This window comes from Bos javanicus, chromosome 6 (genome assembly GCF_032452875.1).
Source record: "Bos javanicus breed banteng chromosome 6, ARS-OSU_banteng_1.0, whole genome shotgun sequence".
Taxonomy (NCBI): Eukaryota; Metazoa; Chordata; class Mammalia; order Artiodactyla; family Bovidae; genus Bos; species Bos javanicus.
Genome location: NC_083873.1, coordinates 1,395,238 through 1,422,465, shown reverse-complemented (window position 1 = coordinate 1,422,465; position 27,228 = coordinate 1,395,238). Strand labels below are relative to the sequence as shown.

At 37.3% G+C, this 27,228-nt stretch overlaps 1 long non-coding RNA gene across 1 annotated transcript in view; it reads right to left on the bottom strand.

Annotated features, from left to right (window-relative positions):
* The window catches only part of LOC133249195 (uncharacterized), a 918,569-nt gene that overhangs the window by 527,594 nt on the left and 363,747 nt on the right, over positions 1-27,228 (bottom strand). The window contains exon 2 of the long non-coding RNA XR_009736866.1: positions 2,605-2,679. This is a non-coding gene — a long non-coding RNA (uncharacterized LOC133249195). The remainder of the gene's footprint in view (positions 1-2,604; positions 2,680-27,228) is intronic.

Genomic DNA, 27,228 nt, shown 5'->3' with positions numbered 1-27,228 from the left:
GCAGCATACCAGGCTCCTCCGTCCATGGGATTTTCCAGGCAAGAGTACTGGAGTGGGGTGCCATTGAATTCTCCAATGAGAAATGCTGGGCTAGATGAATCACAAGCTGGAACCAAGATCACTGGAGAAATGTCAATGACCTCAGATATGAAGATGATGCCACTCTATTGGCAGAAAATGAAGAGGAACTAAAGAGCCTCTTGATGAAGGTGAAAGAGGACAGCGAGAAAGATGGCTTGAATCTCAACATTCAATAAACTAAGATCGTGGCATCCACTCCCATCACTTACTGGGCAAATAGACGGGGAAACGTGGAAACAGTGACAGATTTCTTTCCTTGGACTCCAAAATCACTGTGGATAGTGACAGAACCCATGAAATTAAAAGATGCTTGCTCCTTGGGAGGAAAGCTATGACAAACCTAGACAGCATATTACAAAGCAGAGACACCACTTTGCCAACAAAGGTCCATATAGTCATAGCTATTTTCCCCCAGTAGTCATGTATGTATGTGAGTATTGGACCTTAAAGAAGGCTGAGTGCCAAAGAATTGATGCTTTCAAACTATAGTACTAGAGAAGACTCTTGAGAGTCCCTTTTGGACAGCAAGGAGATCAAACCAGTCAATCCTAAACGAAATAAACCCTGAATATTCATTGAATGACTAATGCTGAAGCTGAACCTTTAATATTTTGGCCACCTGATGAGAAGAGGTGACTCATTGGAAAAGACCTTGATGCTGGGAAAGACTGACGGAAAGAAGAAGAGGGTGGCAGAGGATGAGATGGTTAAACAGCATCACCAACTTAATGGACATGAATTTCAGCAAACACCTGGAGATAGTGGTGGACAGAGAAGTGCTACTGGAGTGATGGACTGGAGTGCTACTGTCCACGGGGTCAGAAAGAGTTGGATATGACTTAGCAACAGAACAACAGCAACAACACATCTCCCAACTTGGATTTCTTAGTCTTGTATGGACTGATGTAGTGACTGGGTAACAGAAAACTTCTGTGAAATTCTAATAGAAAATATATTTTCACCCTGATAAGATGGTGAAGGTCATATTCAACACTGTTCTTTGCCATTTTTCATGCATAGGGCTTGATACATAGTAAATATTGAACAAATATTTCTTATTAATATAAAATTGTAGAAACTTATCACGATGCTATCATTAAAGATAAAAATGTAATTTAAGAGGGAGAAATGCATAGAGTAATTGTTAATAAAAATAGAAAATTTACCCTTTTTATTAAATGCAATGCGTTTTGGGGAAAACATGATTTCCATTGAGAAAAATAGTAACATAAATGGATAGGACTTGAAAAAAAGTGGAGTTGCTGTATATTAGTTTAAATTTTAGATAAAGATTTTTTGTTGATATTCAACATAATCCTTATTTTTTGTCATGAGATGTGTTAATATTTTTGTTTATAAAACTTCCCTCCTGTTTTTTGTGATTCTCCACCAGTTTCAAGATCTTTCTAATTTATGCCTTCCTAAATACTATATACATTTATAAAATCTACTCTAATTTTAGAGTGTTTTTCATGTGGCCATACTCAGCATTAATTCAGCTTGTTTAAAAATACTGGGCAACAAAATACCTCTGCTGAATTCACTCAGAACGGCCGTTGTGCCACTATTACAGATCTCCAGATATATCTTTTCATCCAGTTGACCCTCTCACCCATTTATTGCAGGGGGGGACATCACATAATTTTTATCTTATTTAGTGGAAATGGCTACTTGAATAAAAAGCAACGAAAACAAAACATAAGACAGACAAGAAAATAAGAAGCTGCAAATACCAGCTTACATGAGGTGTACTACATTCCCTCAGTCTCCTGGGTCAGTCAGAAACATAACTACAGGCAAGGTGGCTATTTTGTATCAAGGCAGTTTGTAAAAGAGGGAGAAATCTATTTGCTTTATATTGAATTTTAGAAACTAAAATGACAAAATTCTCAATCATGAGATAATCAGAAAAGTTGTAAATTTGAAGGTTCAAGAAACATTCAATTTAATGTTACTCATGACTCCACATAGTAGTTTTTGTTTGCCTTGTGTTATGGAAAATACATAAGTGTTAGACAAAGCGTACATCATAAAGAATAATCCTTGAATGTGAAATCCAAGTTTAGTAACACACAAAGATGGTCAGTATTCAATTACCTTCATCAGGCTGCAAGAAGTAGTTGTTACAAATCAAATGGAAAATATCTGTTCAGTAAAATACAGGACATTATAATTACCAATATATCCACTCTGGCCAAATCACTATTGCTGAGAGTACTGCCCTTTTAAATTAACTCACCAACTGATACAGTTCTTATCACAAGTCATCAAAATATTGACTAATAGATACAGTTAAGTAGAGGTCACCAAACAAGGAAATGCTTTTCACTATTCATTGAAATTGAATGAAATTTAGGTAAAAGAATATAAAATAAAAGAATAAAAATTAAAAAAAAAATAAAATAATTAAGTCTTCTATTAAATAAAAATTCAAATCTAATTCTAAATGAAAAAAAGAAAAAAGAAACCTGGTTATCTGAAGCAGAAACTTTTCTTTACTAAGATAAAAATAGATGAACTTACAAAATACAGTATTCTTGTTTAATCCCAGAAGGACAAATGAGGATATTCTCTCAGAACTCTTCTTGGTTATATTTCCTGAAAAAGAAAATTGAAATAAACAAATTAAAGGCTGAACTTAAGAAAAGGAAAAGAAAACAACTTTAAGGAAACTGAGACTGTTTAATGGAAAGATTCTACTTGTACAAACTGTAGGTATTTATAATAGGGAATGTTCTGAACGTCATTTGTACCAATATTCAGATCATGTGGAAGAATTTATATCACTTTCTAAACAGCCCCCAAGTTTGTAAACACGTTAGTACATTAAGAAGAGTCAATTGGATTTTTATTTTGTAATAAAAAGTTCAAAACAATCTCTTCCAGTGTAAGACATAGGAAGGCTGTTTATGCCATGTATGTGCTGCTGAATTTCTAAGATACTGAGCTATTAGCCCCAAAGACAGAGGACAAACTAAAAGATAAGACTAGAATATCCAGCTACAGTTTGATACAGTTGTTTCATAACAATAGTTGGAAATTGATAGAATGTCTTAAATATATTGAGGATAAATGAAAAGGTGAGGCACTTAAAGGACAAGCAAGAGAATACTGTTTGAATATAAGTAACTTCCAATTTGGTATCTTTATATATTCAAGCAGCACATCAAGAGGAAATATTCACCAGCCACATGATTCAGTCTCTGTATCCCCAGGTACAACACAGCAACAAGTATTCTACCCCTTATTTATTTCAGGGTCCACTCCAATAGAAGGCAAAGATGACTTCAATATGTGTTCCCTCAAAAGATGTATTTAAAATGTTTAAGTAATGCTCAAAATTCTCCAAGCCAGGCTTCAGCAATATGTGAACCGTGAACTTCCAGATGGTTTTAGTAAAGGCACAGGAACCAGAGATCAAATTGCCAACTTCTGCTGGATCATCGAAAAAGCAAGAGTTCCAGAAAAAAATATCTATTTCTGCTGCATTGACTATGCTAAAACCTTTGACTGTGTGGATCACAATAAACTGTGGAAAATTCTGAAAGACATGGGAATACCAGAACACCTGACCTGCCTCTTGAGAAAACTATATGCAGGTCAGGAAGCAACAGTTAGAACTGGACATGGAACAATAGACTGGTTCCAAATAGGAAAAGGAGTACGTCAAGGCTGTATATTGTCACCCTGCTTATTTAACTTATATGCGGAGTACATCATGAGAAACGCTGGGCTGGAAGAAGCACAAGCTGGAATCAAGATTTCCAGGAGAAATATCAATAACCTCAGATATGCAGATGACACCACCCTTATGGCAGAAAGTGAAGAGGAGCTAAAGAGCCTCTTGATGAAAGTTAAAAGGAGAGTGAAAAAGTTGGCTTAAAGCTCAACATTCAGAGAACAAAGATCATGGCACCTGGTCCCATATGGGGAAACACTAGAAACAGGGTCAGACTTTACTTTTTTGGGTTCCAAAATCACTGCAGATGGTGACTGCAGCCATGAAATTAAAAGACGCTTACTCCTTGGAAGGAAAGTTATGACCAACCTAGGCTGCATATTGAAAAGCAGAGACATTACTTTGCCAACAAAGGTCCGTCTAGTCAAGGCTATGGTTTTTCCTGTGGTCATGTATGGATGTGAGAGTTGGACTGTGAAGAAGGTTGATCTCAGAAGAATTGATGCTTTTGTTTTTTGTTTTTTTAATTTTATTTTATTTTTAAACTCCACAATACTGCATTAGCCTTGCCAAATATCGAAACGAATCTGCCACAGGCATACCCACGTTCCCCATCATGAACCCTCCTCCCACCTCCCTCCCCTACCCTCCCTCTGGGTCATCCCAGTGCACCAGCCCCAAGCATCCAGTACCGTGCATCGAACCTGGACTGGCGACTCGTTTCATACATGATATTATACATGTTTCAATGTCATTCTCCCAAATCTCCCCACCCTCTCCCTCTCCCACAGACTCCATAAGACTGATCTATACATCAGTGTCTCTTTTGCTGTCTCATACACAGGGTTATTGTTACCATTTTCTAAATTCCATATGTATGCATTAGTATACTGTATTGGTGTTTTACTTTCTGGCTTACTTCACTCTGTATAATAGGTTCCAGTTTCATCCATCTCATTAGAACTGATTCAAATGTATTCTTTTTAATGGCTGAGTAATACTCCATTGTGTATATGTACCACTGCTTTCTTATCCATTCATCTGCTGATGGGCATCTAGGTTGCTTCCATGTCCTGGCTATTATAAACAGTGCTGCGATGAACATTGGGGTACACGTGTCTCTTTCAATTCTGGTTTCCTCAGTGTGAATGCCCAGCAGTGGGATTGCTGGATCATAAGGCAGTTCTATTTCCAGTTTTTTAAGGAATCTCCACACTCTTCTCCATAGTGGCTGTACTAGTTTGCATTCCCACCAACAGTGTAAGAGTGTTCTCTTTTCTCCACACCCTCTCCAGCATTCATTGCTTGTAGACTTTTGGATGGCAGCCATTCTGACTGGCATGAAATGGTACCTCATAGTGGTTTTGATTTGCAGTTCTCTGATAATGAGTGATGTTGAGCATCTTTTCATGTGTTTGTTAGCCATCTGTATGTCTTTGGAGAAATGTCTATTTAGTTCTTTGGCCCATTTTTTGATTGGGTCATTTATTTTTCTGGAGTTGAGCTGTAGGAGTTGCTTGTATATTTTTGAGATTAGTTGTTTGTCCGTTGCTTCATTTGCTATTATTTTCTCCCATTCTGAAGGCTGTCTTTTCACCTTGCTAATAGTTTCCTTTGTTGTGCAGAAGCTTTTAAGTTTAATTAAGTCCCATTTGTTTATTTTTGCTTTTATTTCCAATATTCTGGGAGGTGGGTCATAGAGGATCCTGCTGTGATGTATGTCGGAGAGTGTTTTGCCTATGTTCTCCTCTAGGAGTTTCATAGTTTCTGGTCTTACATTTAGATCTTTAATCCATTTTGAGTTTATTTTTGTGTAAGGTGTTAGGAAGTGTTCTAGTTTCATTCTTTTACAAGTGGTTGACCAGTTTTCCCAGCACCACTTGTTAAAGAGATTGTCTTTAATCCATTGTATATTCTTGCCTCCTTTGTCAAAGATAAGGTGTCCATATGTGCGTGGATTTATCTCTGGGCTTTCTATTTTGTTCCATTGATCAATATTTCTGTCTTTGTGCCAGTACCATACTGTCTTGATAACTGTGGCTTTGTAGTAGAGCCTGAAGTCAGGTAGGTTGATTCGTCCAGTTCCATTCTTCTTTCTCAAGATAGCTTTGGCTATTCCAGGTTTTTTGTGTTTCCATACAAACTGTGAAATTATTTGTTCTATCTCTGTGAAGAAAACCGTTGGTAGCTTGATAGGGATTGCATTGAATCTATAAATTGCTTTGGGTAGTATACTCATTTTCACTATATTGATTCTTCCAATCCATGAACATAGTATATTTCTCCATCTATTAGTGTCCTCTTTGATTTCTTTCACCAGTGTTTTATAGTTTTCTATATATAGGTCTTTAGTTTCTTTAGGTAGATATATTCCTAAGTATTTTATTCTTTTTGTTGCAATGGTGAATGGAATTGTTTCCTTAATTTCTCTTTCTGTTTTCTCATTATTAGTGTATAGGAATGCAAGGGATTTCTGTGTGTTGATTTTATATCCTGCAACCTTACTATAATCATTGATTAGTTCTAGTAATTTTCTGGTGAAGTCTTTAGGGTTTTCTATGTAAAGGATCATGTCATCTGCAAACAGTGAGAGTGTTACTTCTTCTTTTCCAATTTGGATTCCTTTTATTTCTTTTTCTGCTCTGATTGCTGTGGCCAAAACTTCAAAAACTATGTTGAATAGTAATGGTGAAAGTGGGCACCCTTGTCTTGTTCCTGACTTTAGAGGAAATGCTTTCAATTTTTCACCATTGAGGATAGTATTTGCTGTGGGTTTGTCATATATAGCTTTTATTATGTTGAGGTATGTTCCTTCTATTCCTGCTTTCTGGAGAGTTCTTATCATAAATGGATGTTGAATTTTGTCAAAGGCTTTCTCTGCATCTATTGAGATAATCATATGGTTTTTGTTTTTCAATTTGTTAATGTGGTGTATAACACTGATTGATTTGCGGATATTGAAGAATCCTTGCATCCCTGGGATAAAGCCCACTTGGTCATGGTGTATGATCTTTTTAATGTGTTGTTGGATTCTGATTGCTAGAATTTTGTTAACTTTTAACTGTGGTGTTGGAGAAGACTCTTGAGAGTCCCTTGGACTGAAAGGAGATCCAACCAGTCCATTCTGAAGGATATCTGCCCTGGGATTTCTTTGGAAGGAATGACGCTAAAGCTGAAACTCCAATACTTTGGCCACCTCATGCTAAGTGTTGACTCATTGGAAAAGACTCTGATGCTGGGAGGGATCGAGGGCAGGAGGAGAAGGGGACAACAGAGGATGAGATGGCTGAATGGAATCACCGACAGGATGGACATGAGTCTGAGTGAATTTCGGGAGTTGGTGATGGACAGGAAGGCCTGGCGTGCTGCAATTCATGGGGTCGCAAAGAGTCGGACACGACTGAGTGACTGAACTGAACTGAACAACAGTATTATTGAGAACAGATAATATCTGGAAACAACTCAACTGGACTCAGTAATAAAATAAACAAAGTGTGAAATGTTTATGAAAAAATATTGAAGTTTCTTTTGGTTGAAAGGGCTAAGAATGCCCATTGTTCATACAGTGAAGTGTTATCAGTCAGTCTTTGAAGATCTCTCTTTATTTATTTATTTATTTTTAGAAAGAAATATCATCAGGTAATCAAGTAGTATTTTTAATAAACTGCAGTCACAGAGGCTACTGATGATCTTTTCAAGGAATGCATAGAGTAATATTTTAGCTGTAGATAAAACATGTCATTTTCATATCAGCATTGTATCTATGTATAGAATCACCATGCAGTGGAGAGGTATGAGCAGAGGTTTTGTAATAATTCCCTAAGAGCATGACAGTGGAATTAATAATTTGGTTTACGGAAGTCAACTGCTTCCACTGGAAACACATTGTAACCATATATGGTAGAAATACCAAATTCAAACTCTGTATAATAAATAGAATGTTAGAAAATTAGAGAAATAACAAGAACAGAAATAAAACTGTTTCCACAAGAGAATAGCGTATAGATCCAGGAGAATTTCCTTCAACTTTTGTATTTTTCAATAAAATTTTAAAAAGAAGCCACTATGATTATACACACTTTCACTAATTTTCTTTTAAATTGTGCATTTTCAAATACTTCTAAATAAAATGTGTTAGCAATCAAATATTCATGAACAGTCACAAATGGCATCATTATGAATTAAAGAATAGTATCCTTTTTCCCAAAATAGTCCAATTACTGTCATTAGCTTTAATTATGGCTAACATTGATATGTTTAAATTAAATTGAATAACTTGAAAAATTATCATGTTTCAAATAACAATTTATACAGATAATCTAAATGAAATTTAGATATTAAAATCTGAATTACAAATACAAAGTATTGTGAAATATCAATGGATCTATTAGTATACTCATCTCACACACTAGTAAAGTAATATTCAAAATTCGTCAAGCCAGGCTTCAGCAATACATGAACCATGAATTTCCAGATGTTCAAGCTGGTTTTAGAAAAGGCAGAGGAACCAGAGATCAAATTGCCAACTTCTGCTGGATCATCGAAAAAGCAAGAGAGTTGCAGAAAAACATCCATTTCTGCTTTATTGACTATGCCAAAGCCTTAGACTGTGTGGATCACAATAAACTGTGGAAATTCTGAAAGAGATGGGAATACCAGACCACCTGACCTGCCTCTTGAGAAACCTATATGCAAGTCAGGAAGCAACTGTTAGAACTGGACATGGAACAACAGACTGGTTCCAAATAGGAAAAGGAGTACATCAAGGCTGTATATTGTCACTCTGCTTATTTAATTTATATGCAGAGTACATCATGAGAAATACTGGGCTGGATGAAGCACAAGTTGGAATTAAGATTGCTGGGAGAAATAGCAATAACCTCAGATATGCAGATGACACCACCCCTATGGCAGAAAGCAAAGAAGACTCTTAAGAGTCCCTTGGACTGCAAAGAGATCCAACCAGTCTATTCTAAAGGAGATCAGTTCTGGGTGTTCATTGGAAGGACTGATGTTGAAGTTGAAACTTCAATTCTTTGGCCACCTCATGCGAAGAGTTGACTCATTGGAAAAGACCCTGATGCTGTGAGGGATTGGGGGCAGGAGGAGAAGGGAACGACAGAAGATGAGATGGCTGGATGGCATCACCAACTCACTGAACATGAGTTTGAGTAAACTCCAGGAGTTGGTAATGGACAGGGAGGCCTGGCCTGCTGCCATTCATGGGGTCACAAAGAGTCGGACATGGCTGAGCAACTGAACTGAACTGAACTGATTAGTACAATGGAAAAAAAAAAAAAAAGAAACCCTAGCAAACCGTGGAAAAGTATGTTGTCATTAATTGCATGAGCAAGATTAGTATTATACATTCTGCTTTTTTACCATTTCAGGCTTCTCTTGTGACTCAACTGTGAGATCAAGATCCACGTCACTTTTTTCAGCCGTTTAGGTTTTCCAGCTGGTCTTCGATTTTCATAGATCAGTTCAGTTCAGTTGCTCAGTTGTGTCTGAGCAATTATCTGAAAAATAATCCAACTCTCACATCCATACAAGACTACTGGCAAAACCAGACCCTTGACTAGACGGACCTTTGTTGACAAAGTAATGTCTCTGCTTTTTCATAGATACCTGGCCAAAATTTACTTCTTTGTGTGTCATATGGAAAGAGGGACGATAAAGAGAAAGGAGGAAGGAAGGGGAGGGAGAAAAAAGGGAAAGTGAAGTCGGACTCTTAGTGACCCCTGGACTACAGCCCACCAGGCTCCTCCACCCATGGGATTTTCCAGGCAAGAGTACTGGAGTGGGGTGCCATTTCCTTCTCCAATGCATGAAAGTGAAAAGCTAAAGTGAAGTCGGTCAGTCCTGTTTGACTCCTAGCAACCCCATGGACTGCAGCCCACCAGCCTCCTCCATCCATGGGATTTTCCAGGCAAGAGTACTGGAGTGGGATGCCAGAGGGAGACAAGGAGAAAAAAGACAAAGCTCATATAAAGAGATAGATCTGGGGAAAGGAGAGATTGAGACTAAACTGTGGTCACCAGCATGGTTCTTATATATTTGAGCATTTTGTGAAGTGGGTATGAAAAATACCTTTGATGGTGACTGAAAAATTCCTAGATATAACTAAGTGAATTAAAAATTGAATAGATAAGCTTATCCTTGAAATAAATTATCCAGGCAGAAGTAGGGCGATGTCAAGATTTAATCAACAGATGGTACATAATGATTAGATCAGATTTATCTTCCAAACCACTCCCTGTGACTGTTGCAGATGCTTTAGGAGGGAGGGAGGATGTAAGTTAGAGGTGAAATTATTGTTTCACTAAAAGTGTAGACTCATTGCTTCCTCAGATCAAGCCTAGCACATCTCAGGGTATCTATTCATTGTGAACTTTATACTTTTAGTATAAGTGTTTGATCCCATATAGATGATTTGCATATTTATTATGATCAACTTTCAATAAATGGGATAAATTGCCCTGTTAGGGTAGAAGGATCAATATACATCATTCTATTTGGATTTACAAAGGAAGAGTAAGTTTAATAAACTAAAGGTTTTATAATCAAAATATAATATTGATTTTAGAACAGCTATCAAAACATGTGCTTCTAAAGCAGAGCTCCAAACTGATACATTCATAAACTTTTCTATAATTCTCTTTTTATTTTTTATTTGATCTTCTTTAACTACTTACATATGTATCTAATCTAGCATGTATGTATACATGTATGTGTATTCATACAATTAAAAAATCAATCACTGGTGTTAGTGCAATGCCTTTACTTAATCTATTTTATTGTACTTTGTACTATTTGTTTTTTTGTTTACTGCAACATAAAAATATTTCTGAATCCTTATTTAAATCTGGAAGGTGATTTAATTCTGATATGAATCATTATGTAAGTATGTTTACATTCAGAAAACTAAGATCACGGCATCTGGTTCCATCACTTCATGGCAAATAGATGGGGAAACAGTAGAAACAGTAGGTGACTTTATTTATCTAGGCTCCAAAATAACTGCAGATGGTGATTGCAGCCATGAAATTAAAAGACACTTACTCCTTGGAAGGAAAGCTATTACCAACATAGACAACATATTAAAAAGCAGAGACATTACTATGTCAACAAAGGTCCATCTAGTCAAGGCTCTGATTTTTCCTGTAGTCATGTATGGATGTGAGAGTTGGACTGTGAAGAAAGCTAAGTGCTGAAGAATTGATGCTTTTGAACTATGGTGTTGGAGAAGACTCTTGAGAGTCCCTTGGACTGCAAGGAGATCCAACCAGTCCATCCTAAAGGAGATCAGTCCTGGGTGTTTATTGGAAGGACTGATGTTGAAGCTGAGACTCCAGTACTTTGGCCACCTGATGCAAAGAGCTGACTCATTTGAAAAGACCCTGATGCTGGGAAAGATTGAGGGCAGGAGGAGAAGGAGAGAACAGAGGATGAGATGGTTGGATGGCATCACCGACTCAATGAACATGGGTTTGGGTGGACTCTGGGAGTTGGTGATGGACAGAGAGGCCTGGCGTGCTGCAATTCATGGGGTCGCAAGGAGTCGGACACGACTGAGCTACCATACTGAACTGAACTGAATGAGTAATGAATAATCCAAAGGTAAATATTAACATAGGCTTAAATCAGAAATTACTGCACAATGATTCAATCATTTTATCCCAAGAATTGCTAATTTTTAGTGTGAAAATTTGGGAGAAGGCAATGGCATCCCACTCCAGTACTGTTGCCTGGAAAATCCCATGGATGGAGGAGCCTGGTAGGCTGCAGTCCATGGGGTTGCTAAGCGTCAGACACGACTGAGCGACTTCACTTTCACTTTCCACTTTCATGTATTGGAGAAGGAAATGGCAACCCGCTCCAGTGTTCTTGCCTGGAGAATCCCATGGACTGAGAAGCCTGGTAGGCTGCAGTTCATGGGGTCGCACAGAGTCGGACACGACTGAAGCGACTTAGCAGCAGCAGCAGCAGTGTGAAAATTTGGTCAGTACCAAAATTACATGCTGTGTTAAAGTTTCTGCTTCTTTCCAATACAGGTTATATATTATAACATATCAAATTATTTTATTGCTTTCCCTAAATATTAGAAATGCAATAAAATTTATGATAAGTTTATTAGAATGCAGCATTTGTAATAAGTTTATTTTATTATTATAATAAAGTGGAAAACTTTACACAAAAAATGAAGAGAAAATTATTTAAAACATCAAAAATACCTTTAAATGACAAGAGTTAAATGACCAAATAGGAAAAAAGAGGGAGAACCTCAGAGCTATTCATTTTAGCAGAATGTAATATGAATCATCCCCGATGGATGGAAGAGGACACTACATTATCCCCCACCTCCATGTCTGTAATTATTACTGACTTTCAGGAAAATTATTAATATCAGGGGGAAAAATCCTGAAAAAGTCAATTCAAGTCAAATGGGTTGACTCAAGTAAAAAACCATTCAAGTCAAATGGATTCCCTTAAAGTCTCAAAATGTAGACATATTTTTAAATATTCATCGAAGAGCAACTCTTACAGAACAGTTATCCATTATATTTGACTCTACAAAAGATAGCTCAGGTTTTGGGTGTTTGTTATATTTTACTTTTTCAAATGAATAGAAAACATTTCAGTTCCTTTATGCAAAGAACCTTGTAGTTTGAATTTCTTCATATATAAAATCTCTGAAAAGATCAATAACTATTTTTGTTGAAGAACAGACATAAAATGAAAATAACAGATGATAAGTTCTTGAACATATAATGTGCATAATTTGGTTTCTGACACAGTAATTCTGTACAGAAGATCATCCAAAAACTTTTATGAGTTATAATGGAAATTTTCTCCATTTGGCAAAGATCATAGTAAAACTTAATATTAAGAAAGAATGTTTATGTAGACTCCAACACTGTTATCAAGTATTATGACACATTAAGGAATGATATATAAAAAATAATAAATATATTTATTTCAAAAGTAATGAATTATTCATTTTAAAGCAAATGCCAAATGTTACTTAACTTAATTTAGTTATAGCTCATACTATAAACACTATATAACAAAGAATTTGATCACTTGAAGTTTTGACTGTTTTTTTTTAATTAATTTATTTTTTATTGAAGGATATGAGGAACCAGAGATCAAACTGCCAGCATTCACTGGATCATCAAAAAAGCAAGAGAGTTCCAGAAAAACATCTATTTCTGCTTTATTGACTATGCCAAAGCCTTTGACTGCATGGATCACAATAAACTGGGGAAAATTCTGAAAGAGATGGGATTACCAGACCACCTGACCTGCCTCTTGAGAAAACTATATGCAAATCAGGAAGCAACAGTTAGAACTGGACATGGAACAACAGACTGGTTCCAAAAGGAAAATAAGTATATCAAGGCTGTATATTGCCACCCTACTTATTTAACTTATATGCAGAGTACATCATGAGAAATGCTAGGCTGGAGGAAGCACAGGCTGAAATCCAGATTGCTGAGAGAAATACCAATAACCTCAGATATGCAGATGACACCACCCTTATGGCAGAAAGTGAAGAAGAACTAAATAACCTCTTGATGAAAGTGAAAGAGGAGAGTGGAAAAGTTGGCTTAAAGCTCAACATTCAGAAAACTAAGATCATGGCATCTGGTTCCATCACTTCATGGCAAATAGATGGGGAAACAGTGGCTGACTTTATTTTTCTGGGCTCCAAAATCACTGCAGATGGTGATTGCAGCCATGAAGTTAAAAGACTCTTGCTCCTTGGAAGGAATGTTATGACCAACCTAGACAGCATACTAAAAAGCAGAGACATTACTTTGCCAACAAAGGTCCATCTAGTTTTGGACCTTTGGAAAAACCTATGGTTTTTCCAGTAGTCGTGTATGGATGTGAGAGTTGGACTATAAAGAAAGCTGGGTGCTGAAGAAGTGACGCTTTTGAACTGTGGTATTGGAGAAGACTCTTGAGAGTGCCATGGACTGCAAAGAGATCCAACCAGTCTATCCTAAAGGAGATCAGTCCTGAATTGGAAGGACTGATGCTGAAGCTGAAAGTCCAATACTTTGGCCACCTGATGCAAAGAGCTGACTCATTTGAAAAGACCCTGATCTGGGAAAGATTGAGGGCAGGAGAAGAAGGGGACAGAGGATGAGATGGTTGGATGGCATCACCAACTCAATGGACATGGGTTTGGGTGGAGTCCGGGAGTTGGTGATGGATGGAGGCCTGGTGTGCTGCAATTCCATGGGGTCGCAAAGAGTCAGACACAACTGAGCAACTGAACTTAATTGAACTGAATTGCTTCTATGTAAAAACATTTCTGAGAATTTTTTCAAGAGATATAGCAATATGGTACAATTTTTGTAAATTTTTAAAATTCTTAATCTATAGGGGAAGATGATGGCTAAGTAGACACAATAGCTACCAAAAAAATACACAGAAAGCCTAAAAGATTTCAGTAAAATTTGATTTCAGAAGAAGGTACTCAAAAGAAAATTATGCACAATCATAAATTTTATTCTTTGGCTTCCAGTCTGTAAGTATGAATACTTAATGAAACAACAAAATTTTCTTTGGACATCCCTGTTTTCCCTTGTAAGTTTGAAGATCTTAGTAACTTTCCTTGGCTTCAATTAAACTTTGGATAACTTGAATATTTGCCAGTCATAAACATTAAAGCATTGCAAATAATCCTTGGGTAAGTTAAATTGATGCCTGCCTGCATGCTCAATCAGTCAGTCAGGTCGGACTCTTTGTGAGCCTATGAACTGTAGCCCACCAGGCTTCTCTGATGGAGAAGCCATGGAATTTTCCAGGCAAGAATACTGGAGTGGGTTGCCATTTCCTATACCAGGGGATCTTCCCAGCCAAGGGATAGAACCATGTCTCCTGTGGCTCCTGCATTGGCAGGGAAAATATTTACCACTAAGCAACCTGGGAATCCCAAATTGATGTCTATACACTACTAAAAACTGAAAGCTATCATATGATGCTTCATACAAATCTCTTGATAACAAAGGCTATAAAAGGTGTTTCACCTTCCAAAATATCTGATTTTAAATTCATGTGCCAACTGTGTATGCTGTTCTAAGTAAAACCAACATGTTAGAACAGGACACATTTTGATTTATGACAAACCAGAGGGTATTGTAGGTTGCAGCCTGCATATTGTTGCTCACAATAGAATGCTAAAGCATTTTTCAAAATAATTATTCTTTGAAAATAGGTAAATATGGATGTGTATCCAAAGATACAAAAACAATTTTAAATTCAAACACGGAGTGCTTTGCTTTCATAAGATTATATAGAAAGCAATTTATTGTTTCTTTCTCATTCAAGATTTCAAATGTTTACAATGATTTCATTTAGAATTTCACTTTATTTCATTGTTTTGAATAAAGTGTTATATCACCGTTTTAAGGAAGAAGGAAATGGCAACCCACTCCAGTATTCTTGCCTGGAGAATCCCAGGGACAGGGGAGCTTGGTAGGCTGTCGTCTGTGGGGTCACACAGAGTCGGACACAACTGAAGTGACTTAGCATAGCATAGCATATCACTGTTTTAATTGTGTATGGATTATCCTTAATGCTGAAGGCAAGAGTGTAATAATAAATTCTGCATAGTGTTTCGTCCTTAACAAAGAGTTTTTATAAGAATCTCCCAGTGTCTTCACAACATCCTGTGAATTTGTGCCCATTTTCTAAACTGGAAAACTGAGGTTAAGAGAGAGTAAATGGTCGCTAAATTTTAAGACTATGAGTCTTAATATCATCTCACTCCATAATTTTCTAGGATATATACTTTTTTATTTATAAAAATGATAATCTTTTTGTTTGCTGACAGGAGAGTAGTGATTGTGTGAAATAAGGTGATTCATTCTCTTCTCTGGAATATGATTCACAAACCATGTGAAAATCAAGTACCTTCTTATCAGTAAAAGGGGAATATATATGCAATCAAGGAAATTATGGAAGTGGTCCTCACAAATCAAGCCCCTTCTAAATTAATGAAAAATGTCTTGGAAGTGCTAAGGCGATTTCCCCAGGAGAGATGAGCTCCTTTGGGAGTCATGAAGCTAAAATGTCATTGGGGGTTGCCATGGGATACAATTTTATAAGAATATTTGCAGAACATGTGGGATGAAGGTAAATAAAGTATATGTAGGTATGGTCAAAAAGAGAAGTTTTCTATTTAAATTTGCCATTAAACAATGGAAGAGCTTGAACATTTGCCTATTTCTACTGTCAGAGAAAATTGCATGTAATATTTCAAAATGTGATCCCATTTGTTTACAACCTAATTTGTTGTAAACTTGAAAGAGCAGTTTTTATAATGGCAGCATAATTCTCATTAAGGGAATAGATAATTTCTAATCACTGATTGAGGAAACAAATTAATATTACATGCTAATAATATGAATTTATACTTGTCTCTTCTGTAAGGTTATAAGTAAACACATTAGGAAATTATTTGTGGCTATACTTTTAAGGTCTGACACTGGAAATTCTAAGAATTAATTATCAGAAGGGATAGCAAACCTTTTTTTTTTTTTTTTTAGGTTTCATTTTTTAACTTAAATTCTACTGATGACAGCCCTGTTCGCAAACTACTCTCAAGCATCTGCTACTCTGAATAGCTCATACTATTTTGCTTCTTTAAACGGCATCATTGTAGTTAGCACAGTTTTTGAGTGCCCTTCACTGAATTAATGAGCTTTATATAAAAATATAATTTACATGAAGTTTGTGTATTGAATATATGTAAAACACTCCATGTAAATTTCTACTAAGTAAAGCAAATGCTTTTCTCAGCAATGGACTGACTGACTAGTCCTTGCCAGAAAAGTTTTGAGAGAATTTACTGACAAATCTTATAAATTAACACTCATTTTTAAGTTATCCTTTGAAATGTAGTAACTTTTTTATTTTTTTATTCTTTCTGCCCAGATGCTAGGTTGCTTCCTCTCGACCTGCGGCCCTCGAGCAAGCAGAGGCGCCCCCCACCCCACCCCACCAACCCTGCAGCGGACTAGCCAAGCCTCTAGAGTCCCGAAACCCCTGCCCTACAGAATGCAAAGAGACAGGGGGACCCACCCGTTTCTGCAGGCCACCCGCTGCTCTCCAGCCTCCCTTTCTCTGATGCGAGAACCCAGCCAGCCCTTGAGTGCCGCAGCCCTCTCGCTCCAGCCCACGACTCACCAATCGCCCAACTGTGAAATGTAGTAAATTTTAACAACCATTACAGTATACTAACGCATATATATGGAATTTAGAAAGATGGTAACAATAACCCTGTGTACGAGACAGCAAAAGAGACACTGATCTATGGAACAGTCTTATGGACTCTGTGGGAGAGGGAGAGGGTGGGAAGATTTGGGAGAATGGCATTGAAACATGTATAATATGTATGAAACGAGTCGCCAGTTCAGGTTCGATGCACGATACTGGATGCTTGGGGCTGGTGCACTGGGACGACCCAGAGGGATGGTATGGGGAGGGAGGAGGGAGGAGGGTCCAGGATGGGGAACACATGTATACCGGTGGCGGATTCATTTCAATATTTGGCAAAACTAATACAATATTGTAAAGTTTAAAAGTAAAATAAATAATAAATAAAAGCTAGACTAAGTAACACTAAAAAAAAAAAAAAGAAAAAAAAGAAAAGAAATCCTACACAGAATAGCCAATAGGACAAAATAAAATAAATGAAAACCTGTAGCTGTCTGTGTATTTGGCAGAATAAATGATTCATACGTCAAGAGAGACAAATTGTGGGACAGAAATAGAGAAAAGTAAGCTACAATCCCGCTTTTCCTGCCTCACTTTGTTTTTCTCCTTCTTAATGGGCTCTGAAATGAAATGTAGAGGCTTTATTAGATTCAGGTTAACAGTATTAGTAAGACTATATTACGGGCAATTTTTTTCATATTGCATCATATGAGAAAGTGAAAAATCACAGTGCCCTGCTATTAATGATAACCAACTATAAATGTAGTGCTTTGGCCCAGATCATTATGGCCAGTTCTGGTCACTATTAATATACATTTTCCCTTTGCAATTTGGGCTGGATTCTTTTGCCAGCATTTGTATATCCTGTTGCCCAACAATCATTTATATGATGGATTTAACATTGAATGAATACACTTCCTTGATTCAGGTATAAATGTTGAATCTCCAATTCTGTAAGTCCATATAATTTTACATCTTTCACACACACAAAAAATGTGTTATTCTTTCCTCTTTCTTATTTATGTAGGTAAATAAATACTTTGCAATATAGTTGCCCCAGATCTGAAATTAATTTCTTTGCAAGGAAGAGGAATAAATTGCCTGATTTGTGCACTTGGGAGCAGGCCCAGAGAATCTGTAGCTTGGCCCCTTTAGGATCTCTTTCTAAGGAGATCTCTTCAGGATGTGTACAGTCTGGGTGCTATCATCTACTGCAGCAAGGAGTCTACCCCATGCGTGAAGCTGGTGATTGTCCAACTGAGTCTATAACTTGGGGGAAAAACCTACTTAGTTCAAGATTGGAAAACTGGCCTATCACACCTGTGGATTTACGCCAATAAACCAATCTATCTTTTATCAAAACTGAAATGGATATTTTTATTTCCAATTCATCCTGATTCTCCTCTATTCTCCAGGTGATTGTGAACTTGAATAAGTAAATGAGTATCATTTTATTGAATTCAAAACCAGCATAGTGTTCATTTAAACAAATGTCTCATACCGTTAAAAAATAAACACAAATATAAACACAAACAAACATGCACATACATGCAACAGAGTGAAATTTTACTCAGATGAAGATGATATATTTTTGACCTATATAAATTCTAATACCCAACGGCTAGTCAGTTATTGATAACTTTACTAAAAAATCACACAGGCTGTTGGTAAGGACTAGTGGAAGTATACCCTAAAAGAAAACTAAAATCCTTGGAAGTTAATATCTACTAAAGGAGCATCTGAGTCATACCCAACAGCGGGCATAGCCCATCTACCTGCTATTGCTGGTGGTCCTTTCATCAACCTGTATGAGCTACTATACTTTGCCAGAAATCAAAGAGTAGCTTGGGTCTGAAGAGAATCTGATTCTGAGTCCACTTAAGATGGTCTCACTATCTAAATGGATATCGTATTAAACAGACTAATTTCTAAACTATATATCATTTCCTAAAGATATTAAAAGTTCCTCAAGAGTGTTTTATAACCCTAACATATTATAAGTAGTGGGTATTCAATTAAGGTTTTGTTTTCAAAGTCATTCTCCATAACATATTTAATAATCAGTTATGAATATTGCCATTTTGGGGATACTATATATATATATTTTTTTCTCTTCTAAGACCTTTTTAGTTTGGTATTACAAAGAAATTTCATGAATGGATCAAGAGAAGCAATTTAATCTCCTTTTACTTTCAAATTTCTTTCCAAGCACAGTACTACAATAGGGTACACAGTGACTTTACATTGCAAGAAGAGCTGACTGTTTACCAGTGTTGCCACAATCTCAAGAAGTACCTTAAATCTCAAATAAATTTCATTATGCTAAAATGCATTCTCATCTAAATGTCTGCTGTCTGCTGAAAGCAATACCTGCTATAAATTTTTCACTTATATCCTTGAGAGTAAACAAACTTACTTGAAGGATATACTATCTTTCCTCTGGTATCTAAGGCACTCTCTGGTGATAAATATGCTGCTCAATGACATTAGCTCAGGCTACTAAGTCACTCATTAATGCATGTCTCCTACTGATTGAAAATCAAGGGCATTTCCTGACCTGCATTAGTGTATATTCCTGTATTCCTCCTTGCCCGCAACACATACAACACCATATTCAAAGGACTCTGGGAATATATATAAGAAATGTCTAATAAGAGTTGTCTCTAAGGAAGAGAATTAGAGGATTGTGTACAGGGGCAAAGGAGGAGCCTGGTAGGCTGCAGTCCATGGGGTCGCACAGAGTCGGACACGACTGAGCAACTTCACTTTCACTTTTCCTTTCGTGCATTGGAGAAGGAAATGGCAACCCACTCCAGTGTTCTTGCCTGGAGAATCCCAGGGACGGGGTTATCTGGTTGGCTGCTGTCTATGGGGTCGCACAGAGTTGGACACGCCTGAAGTGACTTAGCAGCAACAGTACAGGGGCAAAAGAGAGAATTACTTTTGTTTCTATTTTTGAAGTTCTTGAATTTCTTTTGTGTGTGCATGTATCACCATTCAAAGCACAAATCCAAGCATAATGGAGTCTATCAGAGTATAATCCTTAGAGAAAAACTTATTTCTTAAACTTAACTAAGCAATTATTTATCCAAACAACTGAGAATTGAGCAAGTTGGCCACAGTTTGGATATTATTTGTCAGGTCTAGAAAGGGTAATAGATACCCTGAATATTTCTTTTTATTTTTCTTATGTGTTCTTTGAAAGAGTTAGATTTGCAGAATTAGATTTAATCATCATCTTTAAGATCCACTTATTCAAATAAAAAGACAGGATCCTCCTTGTTGGTGATCAGTGCATCTCATGTCTTCTTTCTTTCATGCAAAGTCTCCTTAGTTCCATAAAATCAGAAATACTGGAGAGGAATTATGCTCGAATTAAAACTATACAGTTCCATATGGAAATACAACCAATAGCAATAAAGTCATTATATATTCAAATATATAAAACAATATTTTAATTGTTATTATTTTTAATTTTGGCATTTCTCTTAGAATGAGAGCCAGCCAATAATTCAGTGAAGAGTCTGCTTAAATTTATTAAAGGTATCAATAAAGATAACTTATTTAATGCATCATTGCATTTGATACTGAGCTAAGTGATTGTTATTTAAAATAGAATAATAAATAATGTGATCTGAAAATATTTACATCAGGGTCACTAGGATTGCTTGTTAAAAGTGTGGATGATTGAACCTTCTTCTCAGTTCTGACAACTCAGAATGTTTAGGGATACACTTAAGACACCTAGATTCTTTTAAAGACCCAGAATCTTCTTATACTTAAGTCCTAGAATAATGACTCAAATCTTTAACAGAAGAAACATTGCATCTGTTTGCAAGTGCATAGAAAGAAGACATACATTAGTATATTTATATACATGTACATGAATCACATATATGACTACATACTAAACACATAATCAAATATGTTAGGTGTTAACATGATTCAAATGCAAGTATGCAAAATGTTTCAAAAGATTATTACACTTCTTATATCAATATGAGTCCAGATATAGTATAACAGATAAGTAATATTATATAAAATAATACAGTCCTAAGTGAATGGACATTTGAGAAAAGTGAATTGGACATTTGAGTATAGTTTAGTATAACAGATAAATTTAGTATAACATTTAGAAATTTAATATAACAAATAAATAATATTATATAAAGTAATACAGTCCTAAGTGAATTGGACATTTGAGAAATAAATCATGGCAAATTGTTAAGGAGAACCAGATAAAACATTATTATTTGGGAAATATTAGACTGTTGGAGGAAGATCCAATTTAGTATTTATTTGACTGGTAGGAGTGGATTTCTGAGAGAATTTAAGGTGATCAGTACGTCACTCATTTAAGAGTATTTTTGAGAAGGTGTCATAGCTGGTAGTATGTTACAGAGATCAGAGAGGTAGAGGGTGGACTTCAAATGATATTTTGAACCAGATGAACCTGAGAAATGTCAGAATCACACCTGTAAGGCAGAGCCACAGTGATTAAAGGTAGGTATGTGCCTTTAACTTAATTCTACAGGCTTCCCTTGGTAGCTCCGTGGTAAAGAACCTGCCTGCCAATGAAGGAGACATGGGATTATCAACATTGGGTTATATGAAATCATGTGATGAAAACTCTGAAAATTATAAAGCACAATAGAATTTAAAGCACCTTTGATTTAATTTTAAAAAGACAAAAATAAATTGAGGTCCAATATTATATGCAGTTTTGAGATCTGGTAAAATGAGGGGGTTCTGAATGGCTTAAGAACTTTGGCAAATCCCTCCCCTCACTCTGTTCTCTTGGATAACGTTCTCTAGGAAATGCAATCCTCCTTATTAAGGGAATAGACACGGTACCTGTCTGTCCCTCATTAGTGAGTTTCAGTTCCCAGCAGACCACAGAATTATTCAAACAAGCCAATCAGATCCTCCAGCAGGAACCAAGGGACACTCCTCATCTTGATACTATAAAACCTGCCTCTGATTCCTCATTCCAGGTGCAACCTGCATTGAGGCCAGTGCTATCTTCACCGGGGCTGTGAGCAAATGTGACTAAGAAATTGTTGTCAGTTTCACATTTCCATTGTTGGGTTCTGTGTTCAGCCATCCCCACAACCCTAAGGCAGGAGTCTTTCCCACACTAACCGGATGAAGAGACGTTGGATAAAACAGAAGACAAATAGGGCAAATCTAAATTTAAAAAAGTGAAATTTTGTAAAAGTGCAAATTTTAAATCAAATAATTTAGATTAATATTAACTTTGTCTTCATAAAAAATGATTTTTAAAAGAAGAATGTCATTCTGAATTTCCATGGAAAATGTTAATAAACGAAAATGTTCTGGAAATAGATAGTAGTGATGGTTGTAAAACTTTTTGAATCTACTAAAAACCACTGAATTAGACTTTATAAATGGAGAAGAAAATGACAACCCACTCCAGTATTCTTGCCTGGAAAATCCGATGGACAACAGAGCTTGATGGGCTACATACAGTCCATGGGGTAGCAAGACTCGGACACAACTTAGCTACTTAGACTAGACTAGATGCTATAAAGGTGAATTGTGCCTCAATAAGAATAGCTAAGAGAAGGCAATGGCACCCTACTCCAGTACTCTTGCCTGGAAAATTCCATGGACCGAGGAGCCTGGTAGGCTGCAGTCCATGGGGTTGCTAAGAGTCCGACACGACTGAGCGACTTCACTTTCACTTTTCACTTTCATGCATTGGAAAAGGAAATGGCAACCCACTCCAGTGTTCTTGCCTGGAGAATCCCAGGGACGGGGAAGCCTGGTGGGCTGCCATCTATGGGGTCGCACAGAGTAGGACACGACTGAAGCAACTTAGCAGCAGTAGCAGCAGCAAGAATAGCTAAGAATAAAAATTAAAATATTTTAATTTCCATACTAAGTGATAATACTCATATGGAAGCCTAAAGCCATGTTACAATAGGAATGGCTATAAAATTCAAAGAAATAAGTATATATTTGGACAGTTGCTGCTGCTGCTGCTGCTGCTAAGTCGCTTCAGTCCTGTCCGGCTCTGTGGGACCCCATAGACGGCAGCCCACCAGGCTTCCCCGTCCCTGGGATTCTCCAGGCAAGAACACTGGAGTGGGTTGCCATTTCCTTCTCCAATGCATAAAAGTGAAAAGTGAAAGTGAAGTCGCTCAGTTGTCTCCGACTCTTAGCGACCTCATGGACTACAGCCTACCAGGCTCCTCTGTCCATGGATTTTTCAGGCAAGAGTACTGGAGTGGGGTGCCATTCCCTTCTCACAGAAAATGCTGAAATAAATGAACTAAACCTCTGTTCTAAGGAAAAGTACTAGATACCTAACAATTGCAATGGTTAGCATACACTTTGAAGGAATAAAACAGTTTACCTGGAGAATGCAATGTTAAGGTCTTTTGACTTTGCTAAATGCATTAGCAAGTAGAATCAAAATGAGTTATAAATTGAATTCAGCTTTATGGAATCAATAGTTAATAAACACTTACTTAAGATTAAAAATTCCCAGGTAGTGCTAAGTGGTAAAGAATCTGCTTGCCAATGTAGGAGACATAAGAGACATGGGTTCGACCCTTGGGTAGGAAAGATTCCCTGGAGGAGGGGATGGCAACCCACTCCATTCTTCTTGCCTGGAGAATCCTAAGGACAGAGTAGCCTGGTGGGCTACTGTCTACTGGGTTGCAATGAATCAGGCACGCCTGAAGCAAATTAGCATGCATGCAAAATAAAAACACTCAAAACATTTTTTTATACTTAATGTAATACTTAAAGACCAACATCCATAGAATATTAAAACAGAGAAAATCTAGATAGAGCTCTAGCTTCTTTGTTTTTCAGATGAAGAAAAGAATCCATAGGACCATGTGCCTGACCCAAGGTCAAGGACTGAAGTAGGTCAGAGCCAGCACCAGACTAAGGTTTCCCCTCTCCCAGCTGCTGTTTGCTTTCCCTCTGTCCTCTTCTCTATCACTGACATTAATCAGGGGCATCATTTAGGTTAGTGCTAGACCCAGTCAACATTCCTAGAGCCATTTTGAGCCTGTGTGTTCAGTTTTTAGGCATATGTGTCCTATGGTTTTAGAACATTTTAGAATGAACATTTTGTTCATTAAGAGTGATACACTTGGTAAATAGGATGTAAATAGTCATAATAAGATCACTGTATAAGAATCACTCACAAAAATATCTATTTGGGCACGACTGTGTGAGAACTAGGGCTTCCCTGGTAGCTCAGCTGGTAAAGAGTCCACCTGAAATGCAGGAGACCCTGGTTCAATTCCCGATCAGGTCATTCCCCTGGAGAAGGAATAGGTCACCCACTCCAGTATTTCTGGGCTTCCCTGGTGGCTCAGTTGGTAAATAACTTTCCTGCAATGTGGGAGACCTGGGTTCAATCTCTGGGTTGGGAAGATTCCCTAGGGGAGGGCATGGCAACCCACTCCAGATACTTGCCTGGAAAATCCCCATGAATAGAGGAGCCTAACAGGCTACAGTCCAAGGGGTCACAAAGAGTCAGACATGACTGAGAGACTAAGCACAGTGTAAGAACTATTTGTTAGATTATATTTATTCATTTTGCCAACTAAAATTTTGGCTCTGTATGTTTTAAGCCACCTTATTAAGGTTTTTAAGCTTTACTCCTTTTAAAAAGAGTTTAGTTTACCAATTTAAAACAAAGAAAAAGTTTGAGTGATCCTGTCTGATCAGACATGGCACATAAAATTGAGTAAATAGTTAACATAAATAAATGAGAGAACAACAGAAATTATATATTTAAGACAGAAAGCAGCTAGAAAATGCCCCTTACGTACTTTTCCCAAATCAATTTAACAGATGATTGACTAATTGTTATGTAGAGTCTGTGCCTTTCATAGGGTGGGTGGCTCACACTAGTGCTTTCTATCACCTGTGTTCTCTCTATGGAATGGGCATTCTTCATCCTGAGTGCTTCAGAGCTTTTTGCAAGAGTAGTCTCTTTTGAAGTTTATAATGACAGTTTCTGCACAATACTATTAACGATTTCCTCAATCTTTAAAGGTAATGGCAGTGGAAAGCTCGCTAAAACTATTGATTTGGCACTACACACACACACACACACACACACACACATACACACACACACACTGAATGCATCTGAATTCAGAGTTCCAACAAATAGCAAGAAGAAATAAGAAAGCCTTCCTCAGCGATCAATGCAAAGAAATAGAGGAAAACAACAAAATGGGAAAGACGAGAGATGTCTTCAAGAAAATTAGAGATACCAAGGGAACATTTCATGCAAAGATGGGCTTGATAAAGGACAGAAATGGTATGGACCTAACAGAAGCAGAAGATATTAAGAAGAGGTGGAAAGAATACACAGAAGAACTGTACAAAAAAGATCTTCAAGATCCAGATAATCATGATGGTGTGATCACTGACCTAGAGCCAGACATCCTGGAATGTTAAGTCAAGTGTGCCTTAGAAAGCATCACTATGAACAAAGCTAGTGGAGGTGATGGAATTCCAGTGGAGCTATTTCAAATCCTGAAAGATGATGCTATGAAAGTCCTGCACTCAATATGCCAGTAAATATGGAAAACTCCGCAGTGGCCACAGGACTGAAAAAGGTGAATTTTCATTCCAATCCCAAAGAAAGACAATGGCAAAGAATGCTCAAACTACTGCACAATTGCATTTATCTCACATGCTAGTAAAGTAATGCTCAAAATTCTCCAAGCCAGGCTTCAGCAATATGTGAACTTCCAGATGTTCAAGCTGGTTTTAGAAAAGGCAGAGGAACCAGAGATCAAATTGCCAACATCCACTAGATCATGGAAAAAGCAAGAGAGTTCCAGAAAAAACATCTATTTCTGCTTTATTGACTATGCCAAAGCCTTGGACTCTGTGGATCACAATAAACTGTGGAAAATTCTGAAAGAGATGGGAATACCAGACCACCTGAGCTGCCTTTTGAGAACCTTATATGCAGGTCAGGAAGCAACAGTTAGAACTGGACATGGAACAGCAGACTGGTTCCAAATAGGAAAAGGAGTACGTCAAGGCTGTGTATTGTCACCCTGCTTATTTAACTTATAGGCAGAGTACATCATGAGAAACGCTGGGCTGGAAGAAATACAAGCTGGAATCAAGATTGTGGGGAGAAATATCAATAACCTCAAATATGCAGATGACACCACCCTTATGGCAGAAAGTGAAGAGGAACTAAAAAGCCTCTTGATGCAAGTGAAAGAGGAGAGTGAAAAAGTTAGCTTAAAGTTCAACATTCAGAAAATGAAGATCATGGCATCTGGTCCTATCGCTTCATGGGAAATAGATGGAGAAACAGTGGAAACAGTGTCAGACTTTATTGTGGGGGGCTCAAAAATCACTGCAGATGCTGACTTCAGCCATGAAATTAAAAGACGCTTACTCCTTGAAAGGAAAGTTATGACCAACCTAGATAGCATATTCAAAAGCAGAGACATTACTTTGCCAACAAAGGTCCATCTAGTCAAGGCTATGGTTTTTCCTGTGGTCATGTATGGATATGAGAGTTGGACTGTGAAGAAGGCTGAGCACTGATGAATTGGTGCTTTTGAACTGTGGTGTTGGAGAAGACTCTTGAGAGTCCCTTGGGCTGCAAGGAGATCTAACCAGTCCATTCTAAAGGAGATCAGCCCTGGAATTTCTTTGGAAGGAATGATGCTAAAGCTGAAACTCCAGTACTTTAGCCATCTCATGCGAAGAGTTGACTCATTGGAAAAGACTGATGCTGGGAGGGATTGGGGGCAAGAGGAGAAGGGGTCAACAGAGGATGAGATGGCTGGATGGCATCACCGACTGGATGGACGTGAGTTTGAGTGAACTCCGGGAGTTGGTGATGGACAGGGAGGCCTGGCGTGCTGCAATTCATGGGGTCGCAAAGAGTTGGACACGACTGAGTGACTGAACTGAACTGAACACACACACACACACACACACATAAAGGAGAGAACAAGTATAATTTCAAAGTTCTACTTGGTCTTTGTGTAGCTAATAATGATGATTTGGAATAGATGGCTCTTTGGGAAGGACTTATAATAGCTTTGTTTCTTTCACTCACATTGATCTCTGGGCAAAGTGATTAAGGCAAGGTTAACAATGAAGTGAAGTGTTCTATTTACAAAAGTTACAAAAATGTCATGAGTCTTCTGTCAAACAAGGAATATGGGTATTTCAGTGAGATAACACCTGTAAAATTTAGAGCT